Consider the following 14049-nt stretch of genomic DNA (forward strand, 5'->3'; position numbering starts at 1 on the left):
GTTAACAGCCGGCCAGGGAAAGGCAGGGGTGGGGGAGACTTGGCTTGCAGGTTTCACTCTGATTCTTCGCTCTGATTTCTCAAAAGACTCATAACACTTTTGAAAGAGACTGAGAGAAATAATTAAGTCAAAGAGCAAATTGAAGGCCAAGTCCTATAAGTCTCTGGGCAAAGATCCTGCTCCTGCTGTAATTAGCATTTCCTGCTGATGTTATTAATCGCGTCCGGCTCCCCACCCACACGTTTCTAAAAGGGTTGGGCAGAGGCTGTCTTCCATTTCCATGTGATGGTGGCGGGGAGGAGAGGGGTCAGCTTACCATGTGCGTTTCCTGAGGAAGTGGGCAGGTCAGTTGTCTGTTTCTATTTAAATCTGATCTCCTTGCACTTCACCCCACTTCCCCACCCCCAGTCTGTCCTAAAAATGGAGAGAGATCGACACAAATGGCCTTTTTGTTTAAGCAGTTAGGCCCAGCATGTAATTCTCACCTCCAGTGGGACTAGAGCACAGCACCTCCCATGGTCTGGCCTCAGAGCTTCTACTACCCTCTATGACAGTGGTTCTCAACTAGGGGTTCACGTACCCCTGGGGGCACGCAGGGGTCTTCCAGGCAGTCCAACAACTCACCTAGATATTTGCCCAGTTTTACAACAGGCGACATAAAAAGCACTAGCCAAGTCAGTACAAACGAACATTTCATCCAGACATTGACTTGTCTATACTGCTCTATAGACTATCCACTGAAATATAAGTACAATATTTATAGTCCAGTTGATTTATTTTATAATGATAAGGTACAAATGAGAAAGTCAGCATTTTTTTCAATAACAGTGGGCCGTGACACTTGTATTTTTATGTCTGATTGTGTAAGCAAGTAGTGAGGTGTCACTTGGGGTATGCAAGACAAATCAGACCCCTGAAAGGGGTACAGTCATCTGGGAAGGTTGAGAGCCATGTCAAGGTTCCTTCCCCACTCTGAACTCTAGGGTACAGACATGGGGACCTGCATGAAAGACCCCCTAAGCTTATTCTTACCAGCTTAGGTTAAAAACTTCCCCAAGGTACAAACTTTGCCTTGTCCTTGAACCCTATGTTGCCATCACCAAGTGTTTTAAACAAAGAACAGGGAAAGAGCCCACTTGGAGACGTCTTCTCTGCAAGACATTACAGTAGCCCTGAGCTTACTGTGTTGTCCAAGGAGACCACAGAGGGTCTTTTGCAGTAGAAGAGAGGCATTACTCAGTTGCAATGAAGATAAGAGGGATTTCTTTCATTTAGGACGCCAGGCACAGACATGACGCCGCAGCTTCCAGATTCACTCAACTTGGCCTTTGCTGCCGACGAGTATGTCCACCCTGCAACTTGGAGGGGTAATTTCCGGCTTGCATAGACATACAGGCGCTAGTTCCGATCAAGCTGGTGCGGTGAAAATAGCCGTGCAGCCACAGCAGCTCAGGCTACCTGCCCAAGCACGAACCTAGGATCTTGGACAGGACCGCACACGGGTAGCCAGCCCTTGCTGACACAGATACACTGCATTTTTAGCACGCGAGCTCAGTCAAAGCCAGTGCGTGTACTTTTACCCAAGGGTACAGGGTGGCCCCATTCTAAATGCCACTACACTGGGGTTTCCTGAATCTCAGCCTGGCTAAAGCAAATCATGGGAGAGACCGTAGACTCAATCACAGCACCCTAGAGCTGCTGGGGCCGGGAGCAAGGTTAGACCATGGGCCATTCGTCAAGATTTGCTGGCTCATGCTTGTTAGAATCCATGTTACAACTGGTGGCAGCTGGGAGCGTCCTCCCCATGGACTGAGACGGCATGTGGGAGCTGGCCTCCGTTGGGAGTCACTCTTTAGTGTACCTTACAATTCCCCAACTGGGGAACCAAGGATTCAAATTATCGACAGGATATCCAGTAATCTAACAAAGGAACCGACTAGCCTTATTTTCCCCCAAGCAGGATAACGACAGCTACAGGCTGATTGTAGTGGGGCGGGGGTGTTATGGTTCCCTTACATCTACCTGCTGCCGGTACAAAACACCAGGCCTGCTGTATAGGGGGAAAGCATGTGGCACTGCCTAAGTAATAATACAAATAGAGCAAAGATCATGGCATGGCACCGGGGAAGGGAAGGGAAGAGAAGAGAAGCCATGTTCCAGGAACCTGCTAGAGGGGATGGGGCACATATGCTGGATGGTCCGATCCAATGATTATTAATTATCTGTATTACCATAGCACCTAGGAGTCATGGATCAGCATCCTGTTGGATCTGGCGCTGTACATGCACAGAACAAAGACAGTCATTGCATCACCGGCTCTGCATGAACCGCGGAACTACTTCTCCGCGCTGCTCTTGTGAGTATAAAGCCCTTTGCAGGCGTGAGTCACCACAAACAGCACATTCTGGGCGCCAGAGAGAGAAACTGACCCTTGTTTTAGTGGGGGAGGCAATAAAACCCATCAGCCACGTTGCACTCCAGCAGCTGCAGCTGGGGTGCTCCCTGCAGCTTCTCGGTCATCCGTGGCACTTCATTACAAGACTTGTCAAGCTCGGGGGTTGAATTCAGCCCCACAGTATCGACGGGCCGTGAAGCAGGCACAGCTGGCTGGAGTGAGGCTTGCAAACAGCCCAGCGACTGCAAGTTCCCTCGCTGCTGACTTTCTCTGGCAGGCGCGCAATCCCCTGAGCTGATGGGTTTGCTGGGAAAAGATTTGCAATTTGGTGCAAGGACAAAAGAATCGCTCGGCTTTGCCCCCTGCCACCAGCAGCACCATATCGATAAACTTAATGGAGTCGCTCTCAGGGTCTCAGACCTTATCAGCCCTTCAAATCCTCCCCCAACTGCAGTACATAGGCCTTTGCTTCCGTCCCCAGGGCCTGAAGCGATACCATCTTGCGCTCAAGTCAGGACAGTGCTCAGAAACTCAGCAGGGTCCAGGGGCGTCAGCACTTCAACGGGGGCTCTCCATGGCGCCCTCTTCTGAGTCAATGTCCCAGGGCAGCGCTCAGGGCTCGGCAGTGTCGGGGCGGTACAGAGGAAGCATTAATCCTGTTTATTATGGTATGTCCAAGGGCCAACCAAGAGCAGGGTCTCCATTGTGCTAGGCACCGTACAGAGCAGGAGACGGCCCCTGCCCTGAAGAGCTGCCAAGCTAAATAGATGAGACGATCAAAGCGTCGGGGGTGCAGGACACCATATACAACCCCAAAGCCCCAGTAAGATGCTAGGTGTCGGAGATGCCTGGGAAGCACCATTGCCCTGGCCCTGGCCTCTTGTGATCATTAAAAATAAGAGCCTAGGAATTAACCCACCATTAACTAGGGTCACTAATGTTGTAACTCCCTGAATCCGCCCTGCAGGTTCCCTGGATGGAGAAGTCTCCTTCACTTTCCTTAGTTTTATTTATGTGGATTTGATGAAATGCCCAGTTGCACACCACGAGCATTCATGGATGATACACAGACAAGACGCAAACCAACTCCCCCCTCCTCCAAAAAATCGTACACATTGTGTACACAGTGCTGCATTTCCTGACCTCTTAGCAGCCAAACCAATCACCTGAATTTTTGCAGGTTAAAAAAAAAAAATAAAAAAAATCAAGTCACACCCCAACCAAGATAGTTATACCCGTACAACAACTGTGTGCAGAGCAACCCTTAGACACAGACTCTGCCTACATGGAGCGGCAACACACGCTGCAGAGGTGAGATGTCTAAAGTTCACTGACGTGTTGCACACATTAATGGCTGCACGTAGACTCTGCTAGTGCAAACAGAGTTCCCTAGTGCACTTGAATGTTGTGCTAAACAGCTCACTGTCCAGATATCCTCCCATTCTCTCTTCCAGAGGGTGACGGTGCTGAGGACCTAGTCCAGGGCCAGGGACTTCACCAAAGTTCGAATATCCTCGCTCATTGCTTTGGCCATCTGGGATCCCAGCCATAGGTCACCCCATTCCGTTTCTGGGACAAGTGCGCCCCAAGGTCTCGCTCCATGGCAGCCACTTGGAATTTTCCCTTTGGACGAGAGGCAAACGGAGGCCTCTGGAAAAGAATTGTTAGGCTTAAACTTCACTAAGTGTGATGGCGGATTCTCCATCCCTGGCGATTTGTAAACTAAGGCTGGATGTTTGTCTAAAAGCTCTGCTCTGGGAATGATCCTGGGGCAGTTCTCTGGCTTGTGGTACACAGGAGGTCGGACTAGATGAGCCCAATGGTTCCTTCTGGCCCTGAGTTGGTTATTCATGGAAGAGGAACGAGCGCCAGTTTATCGGGAATGGCTTGGTCTGGGAGCAGACTTTCATGCCTCACGTTAGGGCTGCGCATGGGCACAAATGGGAAGGTTTTTTTAATTCCTGTATGCAAAAAAGTACGTCCTGTAGGTTCCCGGCCTCTGTTAGGAGATGGAGTCTGCCCAGAGAGGGTCGTGCACACTAGAGAGGGGATACGTGCCTCTCCCCAGTGCTTCCATCCGTGGATCTGAAAACTCAGCCTCAGAACAGCCCCAGGAAGTCTGCATCATCCCCGGGTTAGTGCTGGGATATGTGAGGAAATGGAGGGGAGGCGACTTGCTCCCAGGCAGTGGCAGAGCTGGGCCTCCCCACAGGAACGCAGCGTAGCTTAGTGGGCAGAGCATTGGGCTGGGACTTGCGACACGGAGTGACTTGCTGCTCCATCCGCTGAGTGACCTCAGGCAAGTCACGTCCCCGCTCTGTGCCTCAGTTTCCCCTATCTGTAAAATGGAGATAATGCTACTGACTGTCTTTGTAAAGCGCTTTGAGATCCACTGAGGAAAAACACTATATCGGAGCTAGGCATTATTACTATTTCCTCTGCCCTAATCACTAGGCCGCCACTCCTCTCCCATAGCTTGGAACAGAACCCAGCAGTCCTGACACCCGTCCCCACGTCCTCTGCTGTAGCCCCTAGACCCCAATTCCCTTCCAGGGCTGGGAATAGAACCCAGGTGTCCTGACTCCCAATTATCTGCCCCCACCACCTCTTCTTTCTGTTTCTGTTGTTTAAGTGTGAACTGTCTCCAAGATGGATTCTTTCCCATTAACAGTTTTCTATCAACATCTAACACTGCCGCTGCTTTATTTCCCTGTGACCTTCAAACAAAGCGGCGGAGGGGAAAGTGCCTTTGAAAGACCTCCTTCGGGACCTTAGCCCTGGCCTAGCAGGGTGCTTGCCACTCAGGCAGGCAGGCAGGCATCGATCCATGAATACAAGACAATGTAATAGACTTTCCACCAAAAACAGCAGCGGCCTCCCCAATTCCTGGGTGCCTCTGATACATTAATTTCTTCACACTCTTTTTACCAGGATAATAGCTGGCATGATCGCAGTTAATAGCAATGGAGCAGTTGTCTCCATGACAACATTAGACCCTATTAAAATCACCCTCATCTGTCTGTCTCCTAGGGACAATAGGAACAACTGAGGGGAAGGGAAGAAATTATATTCGGGCTTGTTTGTTTATCTCTCTTGCTTTAAGATTCCCCATCTCTCCGCTGAGTTGGTCCAAAGCCCAGAAGACTCCTCAGTGGACTCTGGTCTATTTCCGAGCGATCTATCAAGGGGAGAACTGCAGTTTTAGATCCGCACAGGGGCCGGTTCCCATGTACACGCAGGCCTCTTTACGGCCATTCAGCAGCAAAAAGGGCCTCGTTACAGTGGGCACAGATTAACTGACGCTCAATTGGAAGCCCCTTTCCCATGCCGGAGCAGTGCCACGGAGAACAAAGCGCCCCAGAATTTAAGATTGGATTGTGGAGGAAGATGGAGCAGTGAGTCACCAGTCCACCCACATGTGGCCCGTTTCAGCCCCTGGGCTCTCGAGGGTTTTTATTACATGGGCTGGGGTGGGGAGAAGGTGCCCCCTACATCGCTGGCAGCCATTGGGACTGCTTTGGTCTAAGCCCACTGGAGCATCACATTTAGAGCCAGTCTCTCAACTCAGATTTGCCTTGTGGGTGGCACAAGGTTACTACCATCTAACAGCCAACAAAACTGGGATACTTCTTGCCCTAACCCCTCTCTTGGTATCTGGTATCTCTCGATCTCCGGCTCCTTCCAGTTACCCAGAACAGTCTTCTTGTCTCCCTTCCCTGCCATCTCCCCCCTACGCACGCACAAAGCTTCTGCACAGATTTTGCTCTCTGTCTCGGGCCTCCATCCGCCTCCTCATTGCTTTTCCTGCTGCATTAAGATGTGCAGGGCGTTTAACTGCATTATGTAATTCTAGAACGGCGTAACGTTTCTGTGACTTAGATCTCTAACACAGTTCACGATTCAAAGCAGCTCTGTCCCATGATTAGGGCCAGAGAGGGTAGACGGTACCATCGGTAGTTTTATGCTAGTAACTTGGACTCTCAATGTGCACACGGTTACCTAGTGGTCAGAGGACAGGCCTGGGGTCAGAAAATTGTCCCATTACTCATAAGCAGCAGCGAGAGAATACGGTCTGCCACTGAGTCACTTTGTGATCTTGGCCAAATCACCTGCCCTAGTTTTCTCATCTGTAAACCAGGTGGAAATGACAGCTGCCCAGCTCTGCAAAGTGCTCTTCAGTCCTGTGGAGAACGGTGCTGCAGCTGCTCTGTCTCGGCCAGCAGCTCTCAACCTTTCCAGATGACTGTACCCCTTGCAGGAGTCTGATTTGTCTTGCGTACCCCAAGTTTCACCTCACTTAAAAACCACTTGCTTGCACAATCAGACATAAAAATACAAAAGTGTCAGAGCCTGCTAGTGCTGACAAATGGCTGACTTGCTCATTTTTACCATAGCATTAGAAAATAAATGGATTGGAATATATTGCAGTTACATTTCAGTGTGATACTTCAACCAGTTTTTTCCACTTGTGAGCCTTGTCTGAAGCCCGAGCCCTGCCGCCCAGGGCTGAAGCATGTAACTTAGCTTCATAGAGACCCCTGTGGTGTGAGGCTCTGGGCAACTGCCCTGCTTACCAGCCCCTATGGCCGGCCCTGTACTTGCAATCCCCCAAACCTGTCCCGTAACCACCAGGTTGAGAAACACTGATCAAGATAAGTTGAGTACCCCCTGGAAGACCTTTGTTCACCCCCAGGGGTACACGTACCTCAGCTGAGAACCACTGCTCTAGAGGCCACAACAGAGGTGAGAGACCCATAGTGCCAGGCGCTGCACAGACACATAGCAAGAAAGATCCCAGTAGAGTTCGCAAGCTAGGCACGACAGGCAAAGGAAGGCTTATTCTCTTTTCACAGAAAGGAAACTGAGGCATGAAGATGTTACAGGCCAGATGCTCAGTGGGAGTCTGTCAAAGGTATCTAGGCCCCAGTCTGGGCCTAAGTGACCTGCCCAGGACAAGACTGGAGAGCGAAGCCAGATCTCCTGAGTCCCAGCCCAGTGCTTTAACCACCAGAGCATCCACCATCTTCAATCCGCGAGTGGCAGTCACAGGATTACCTGGGTGTCGGAGCTGAGCGTCCCAGTTCCACAGCAGATCTTTCCTGAACCCACAAATGTTCTGAGGGAGCTAGTGGTTCTTACACCTGCGTCACATTTGAATCGAAAGCTCGGCTCATAGATCTCGCCCCTTCCATTTGCACCCATGCAGAACCTCCCGGTGGCCAACGCAAACACTTCCTGGCTGACAAGAGGAAGTGTTTCACTAGAGGCAACAGACATTTCTGTGGAGTCTGAGCTTTGGAACGGGCCATGAGAGAAACACCTCTAACCAGGAAAAGTGAGATGCAACAAAGCCGGTGGTTTCATGGGGGCAGAACAGACAGCCTTTGACCTGCCTGCAAAAGCAACAACATTGCTTTTACGGTCTCCAAGCTCTCATGACTCTTATTACCAGCAGCGAAACGAACCGCAGAGAAGCATCACTGACGGGGAAGAGACAGGACGTGAGTCACTTGGATTACAAAATCCAGCCTGCATTACTTGAAAGGTTCATGGACTTTTGGGGTGAATCTACCCCCAGCTGTGATCAAATGGGAGACTAAAATATGGTCTCGGCTCAATTTTTGGTGTGTTCACACCCGAACTCAAAGCTAACGCCAGGAAGCATCAAGTCACACTGATCAAAATCCTTGACGGAGTGTCACAGACGTACGTCCGTGTCCTGAAACCCCCAAGATCCACTCATAGAATTGGTACGTGCTCTGTAAATTGACAAAAAACACAAGATAATCATGGTACATGAGCCTGTGACGGTCTTGGGTCAGAACCAGGCAGTGACCCAAATGCAACATCTGGCCATCACACAAGAAATTACTCAGCACTTCTCCCCGATCTCATTGGCTGATAATTTGCCCTCCACCTGGAGACTCATTGACTCTGGCTTCGTCTACACCAGTGATTCGCAAACTTTTGTCCTGGTGACCCCTTTCACACAGCAAGTGTACCCCTCTGAGTGTAACCCCCCTTTATACATTAAAAACTTTTTTTTATATTTAACACCATTATAAATCCTGGAGGCAAAGAGCGGTTTGGGGTAGAGGCTGACAGCTCGGGAACCCCCACATAATAACCTCACGACCCCCTAGTCTACACTGATCAGCCCTGATTTCAGCCCGCCGTGCAGCTACCCCACTCAGGTACGGGAGGCTCACTGTAGGTCGAGCCTTCAATTAGCGAATGGGAAAGAAAGAGAACGTAGGTGAAGAGCAGCAAAGGGAAATAGAGGCCAGAGCTGGGCTGCGTGACCGGCTGCTGCTGGTGGCCTCAGCTGCTCCATGGAGTTACTGTCAAATATTGGCGATTCTCTGAGCAGCGAGTCACCCTGAAAAACTGCAGGGCATTGATGTCTGGCTAGAGCCAAGGGCTTTGCGCCTTCCTCCATTTAAAGCCTTGAAGCTCAGGGTTCTGTGACATGGGGGGTTGAGCAGGATCCCGGGCACAGTTTGTGTGAGGGGAGGGATAAATCTGAGCCCCTACTGGTGAGGGACAAGGTGGGACTCAATGGGGCTTTTCCATCTCTAACTTCTCTGGCTTTATAAGGCAGTTCTCACTTCCAGCACACGCTCCCGTTTGTTCTTACGGACTGTAATCAAGTGTCCCCCATACAGTCTATAAATACAGTCACTGGGAACAAAGAGTTAGTAACGGGCTCTCCCATCTAGCTAAGGAAGGTCTAACATGATCCAGGGGCTGGGGGTTGAAGCTAAGATTCAGGAGGAAAACAAAGAACACATTTTTACCGGTGAGAGTAATTAACAACTGACCAGGGTGGTGCTGGAGTGTCAGTCACTGATTCGGCTTCGGAATCTATGAACCTACCCGAGTGGTTCTGGCTATAGACTTTCATCAGCCACCCTGGGCAGCTCGCAGAACAGTGGCAAGTACAGCTGATGGGGCTCTGGTGAGACCCTAAGAGGCAGGATTGTTCTCCAGTCTAAGACTCCAGGGCCGTGTTTTAAATATCAACAGGACTGGGACCTCCCATGGACATACCCCAAATCAGGAGAGAGCTGGAGACAGAACCCAGGAGCCCTGACTCCCTCCCCTCCCCTGCTCTAACCCACTAGCTCCCACCCCTCTCCCAGAGCTAGGAACAGAACCCAGGAGAGCCCCGACTCCCAGCCCCACCCCAGCAATTGCTTCCCACTCTCTGGAATCAGGAACCAGGTACTTACCACTAGACACGCAGCGTGCAGCTTTCCACAAACACCCGTGTATGTTAACGCATCTTTCACTTTCTTTTGATGAGTGTAGGGGACTGGACTAGGTGACCTCTCCCTTCCAGTCCTAGGACTGATGCCCACTGCAAGGGCAAACAAGTCGTGTTTTGTGCCACGGGCCCTGCAGCCACTAGGAAGCCAGCCTACCGGTACAATGCAACTATTGTTTGCCTACAAGAATGTAAAGAATAAATTCCCTGCTGCTTTGTCATTGTGCTAAACTGTGAAAAATTGCTCCTTAAGCCTTCGCACTTCAGGGACTTTCGCCTTTCCAGAGCAGCCACTCTAGATTTTCCGCAGTGTGAAACCCAGGCAGGAATGGTAACAAGCCAAGTGCGGTAGTTATTTCCCAGGGAAATGTAGTTAGTAGAATGGAGTCTCTTCCCACTAGTCCCATAAAAACAACCACAGAGAACTCCTGGGCCCAGCTCAGCGGGAGATGGACGAAATGCAATGGCTTGTGTTGGACAGGTCAGACTAGAGGATCTAATGGTCCCATCTGGCTTTAAGCTCTAGGAGTTGAATATCAAATGTAGTAAGAGTTTGGCTTAATCGTTGGATTTATTAGAAACTTTCCCTCCACCATGAAAACATTTGCCTGCAAAGGAAACACTGTGGACATGGGGCAAAACATCTCAGTTGTGACCTGCAGGCCACCTTGCTCTCCCAGCCCTGAGCTCCCCACTCTGCCAGGCCCCTCAGTCCCGACCCACGGCCTCACTGCTCTCCCAGCCCTGAGCTCCCCGCTCTGCCAGGCCCCTCAGTCCCAACCCACGGCCTCACTGCTATCTCAGCCCTGAGCTTCCCGCTCTGCCAGGGCCCTCAGTCCCGACCCACGGCCTCACTGCTCTCCCAGCCCTGAGTTCCCCGCTCTGCCAGGGCCCTTGGTCCCGACCCACGGCCGCAGTGCTCTGCCAGGCCCCTCAGTCCCGACCCACGGCCGCACTGCTCTGCCAGGCCTGAGCTCCTCGCTCTGCCAGGCCCCTCAGTCCCGACCCATGGCCGCACTGCTCTCCCAGGCCTGAGCTCCTCGCTCTGCCAGGCCCCTCAGTCCCGACCCACGGCCTCACTGCTATCTCAGCCCTGAGTTCCCCGCTCTGCCAGGGCCCTTGGTCCCGACCCAAGGCCGCACTGCTCTGCCAGGCCCCTCAGTCCCGACCCACGGCCGCACTGCTCTCCCAGGCCTGAGCTCCCCGCTCTGCCAGGCCCCTCAGTCCCGACCCACGGCCTCACTGCTATCTCAGCTCTGAGCTCCCCGCTCTGCCAGGGCCCTCAGTCCCGACCCATGGCCTCACTGCTATCTCAGCTCTGAGCTCCCCGCTCTGCCAGGGCCCTCAGTCCCGACCCATGGCCTCACTGCTCTCCCAGCCCTGAGTTCCCCGCTCTGCCAGGGCCCTTGGTCCCAACCCACGGCCGCACTGCTCTGCCAGGCCCCTCAGTCCCGACCCACGGCCGCACTGCTCTCCCAGGCCTGAGCTCCCTGCTCTGCCAGGCCCCTCAGTCCTGACCCATGGCCTCACTGCTCTCCCAGCCCTGAGCTCCCCACTCTGCCAGGCCCCTCAGTCCTGACCCACGGCCTCACTGCTATCTCAGCCCTGGGCTGCCTCCAGCCCCAGCCCCGCTAATCTACTTCCTCCCGAACCAACAGGACTTTGCTACCCCTGCTCAAATTCCTTCCCCATCTTTTACCAGTTACTTCCCTCCCCATGGTTCATCTCTTCCCTTGCTGCACCCCTGACACGGTCGGCTCGGCCCATGTAAAACCATAATGCCAGCAAGCCTGTGCCGTTATGATTAATCAGCTAAGAGGGGAATGCCCCATTAGAGCATTAATGCCGCAAGCAGTTTCTCCAGAGGTATTTTTGCAGCTCGTTTGCATAAAGGAGAAGGGGGTGGAATTTGCCCAGCTGGCACCCTGCGATGGGAAGCCCCAAGTCTCTACAATTGCTTCACACTTCTGCCCCTGGCACAGAGGTGGAGCTCATGTATTTCCAAACCTGATGCCCAAAACCCCAAGTTGTCTGTTGGAAATCTGGGGCTAAACTTGAGCTCGGAAAAGAATGAAATCCTGGTTCCTGGAGAGCAAAATGCTTTAGTTGGGGAAAAAAAAATCACAAAGGAAAATATTAGCTGCCCTAAGACAAATTATAGAGGTTTGCATTCCGCTCTGACCAAGCAAACGGGGCAGCAGGCTCACAACATCCCACAAGCCTAATAATGCACTTCCCCAAGTGGCCCCCGGGGAGCGCTAAGAGGAGGGTGTTCCCACCGTGGAAGGGGCTCTGCGCTCGCAACAGGTGCAAGACTGGGAACAAGTTCCCTAGGAAGGAGGTGGATTCGCCAATGCTGACCGAGATTGGGTGTCTCTTTCCAACGGATACAACCTCGCTCAGACCAGAGTGACAGACTGGATAGAGGAATCACGCAGTGTTATCCTCCGGCCTGTGTTACCCAGGAGGTCAGTCTAGATGGCTGTTATGGGCCCATCTAACCTTAAAGGTGCTGATTTCTGAATCAACCATCTCTCCCTCCCAGAGCGGTGCTGGGCTAGCAGGGATCATGGCCTACTGAGCACAGCAAGGCTGGGGGGGGGGGGTCAGGACCCCTGGAAAATTGGTGCTGTGTAGCCTGCTTGTGGCTGCCTAATAACAATGGCCGCAAACTTGCAAATAATTGCACCGGGGCAGAACTCAGAGCTCCTTGCAGGGCCTTCCTGAGCATTTCTGTCGGCTGCTCCCACTGAAGTCCTTGGGGCCCGGACTGAACCCCCTGCAAGTTTGGTCAGCGTTATCATCCCCAGTTCACGGATGGGAAAGTAAGGAATAAAGCGAGATGGCGGAGGTAAGCTGACCATGCTCCCAGAGGAAGTCAGTGGCAGAACTGGGAATAAAACTCCAGAGTCCTGGCTCCCAATCAGGCTCTCACACTGCTCCTCTAATGCAAGCAATTCACGCCCTTTCTTCTTTGCACCCCCGCCCCCGATCCCAATGACTGTAACTCCGCCATGTCAGCCAGGACCTGTCCATCTCCTCCACGGTCACGGGAACATGAAATACCATCTCACCCCAGAGGCAGCATGTGACTCCGGAACTCGCTACTCACTCGCTCCAGGGCGCCTTCTCTTTGGTGATTTCCTCGCTGAGTGAGCTCATCTCTGTCGGAGGTTCTCTCTTCGCAGGGCTGTTTGAAGCCGTTCTCCGCTTTCTCCTGGCTGTGTCAGGAGCAGAGATGATTGGAAGGCTCAGATTCCGGCCAGGGGGAAGAGAGATGGGGAGAAAGCAAATGCCATTCATCAAAAGAGCCTCGGCCCTTTTCACATCAGTGGCCTGACAAGCCTCTCCAGTCACAAGCAAAACAACTCAGCCCTTGATGCTTAATAATCCGCTGCCCGTCTCCAGAGCCATTCATTAGTGATCTTAACCAGCTGCACAGATGTTAATTAATGAAACCTTAATTGGGAGGAGAGTTCGGCTCACTCTCGGCTCTGAGTGCCAGTTCCTTGCTCCAACCCAGGGTTTCTCCAATGGGGGGTGGGTGGGGGTGTCATGATCTGAAAGCCAGCTCTGGAGGCAGTGAATATCTTTAGTGCAATCTAAAGCAAAGAAAATCTCACCTCCACGCATGCTGACCTTTCAAGGTGAAGGATTCCACGTGCCAAGTCGTTTCCATGGGCTTAGCCTTGATACAATTTCTACCCACACTTGTACCAGCCAGGCAAGGGGGTCATGAACATTTCTGACGTCAGATTGGAGGTCACCAACCGGGAATAGTTGGCTAACCTGCTCCAATCACTAATACGTACTCCCCTGCTAGCATCTCTCGCAGGGACCCTGCAAGCATTCTGCCCTAATCTCAGCACTGTCCGTTCAACTAGTTAAGAGAATTCCTTTCTCAACATTGCACAAAGGGGGGGAAGTTCAGATGACAAAAGTTTGTTACCAGGAGGGACTCCCTACATGAAGAATTTCAAAGCTCAGATCAGTGTCTTTAGTAACATTTCTAAAGGTGTCTGCAATGCGCATTTACTCTCCCTTTCATAGGATCCACTAGCTAATCATTTTGCAGGAATTAATTATTTAAGATCTATTTAAGAAGCTGCTGATATTTGCATGCGTTACATACAGAGGTTTAAAACCTGTGACAGTGTTCTTAACAAATCAATTTCCATTTAGTGGCCAGACAGCCGCTCTTCATAAAACACCCAATGGAAAGACTTAACTGAACTTGTTACCGGACCGGAGCTAAAGTCTCCAACTCAAATCTGTTTCACAAAACTGCTGCTGTTTGTCCACTCGGAGCCAGCAGCTTTGAGCCACAAACAACTTACTGACCTCAGGGCCGAGACAAAAAAAACTTGTGTTTAGCGTCTTTACAGCT

The 14049-nt window shown here is 51.7% G+C and overlaps 1 long non-coding RNA gene across 1 annotated transcript; it reads right to left on the minus strand.

Moving 5' to 3' along the window:
* Positions 1-380: 380 nt before the first annotated feature.
* LOC311510619 lies at positions 381-13672 on the minus strand. The gene is made up of 3 exons (XR_014709114.1): positions 12775-13672; positions 9628-9755; positions 381-8154 (listed from the first exon to the last, which is right to left on the minus strand). It is a non-coding gene; the product is annotated as an uncharacterized lncRNA (long non-coding RNA).
* Positions 13673-14049: the final 377 nt, after the last annotated feature.

This window comes from Lepidochelys olivacea (genome assembly GCF_965140295.1).
Source record: "Lepidochelys olivacea isolate rLepOli2 genome assembly, chromosome: 20".
NCBI classification, from domain to species: Eukaryota; Metazoa; Chordata; order Testudines; family Cheloniidae; genus Lepidochelys; species Lepidochelys olivacea.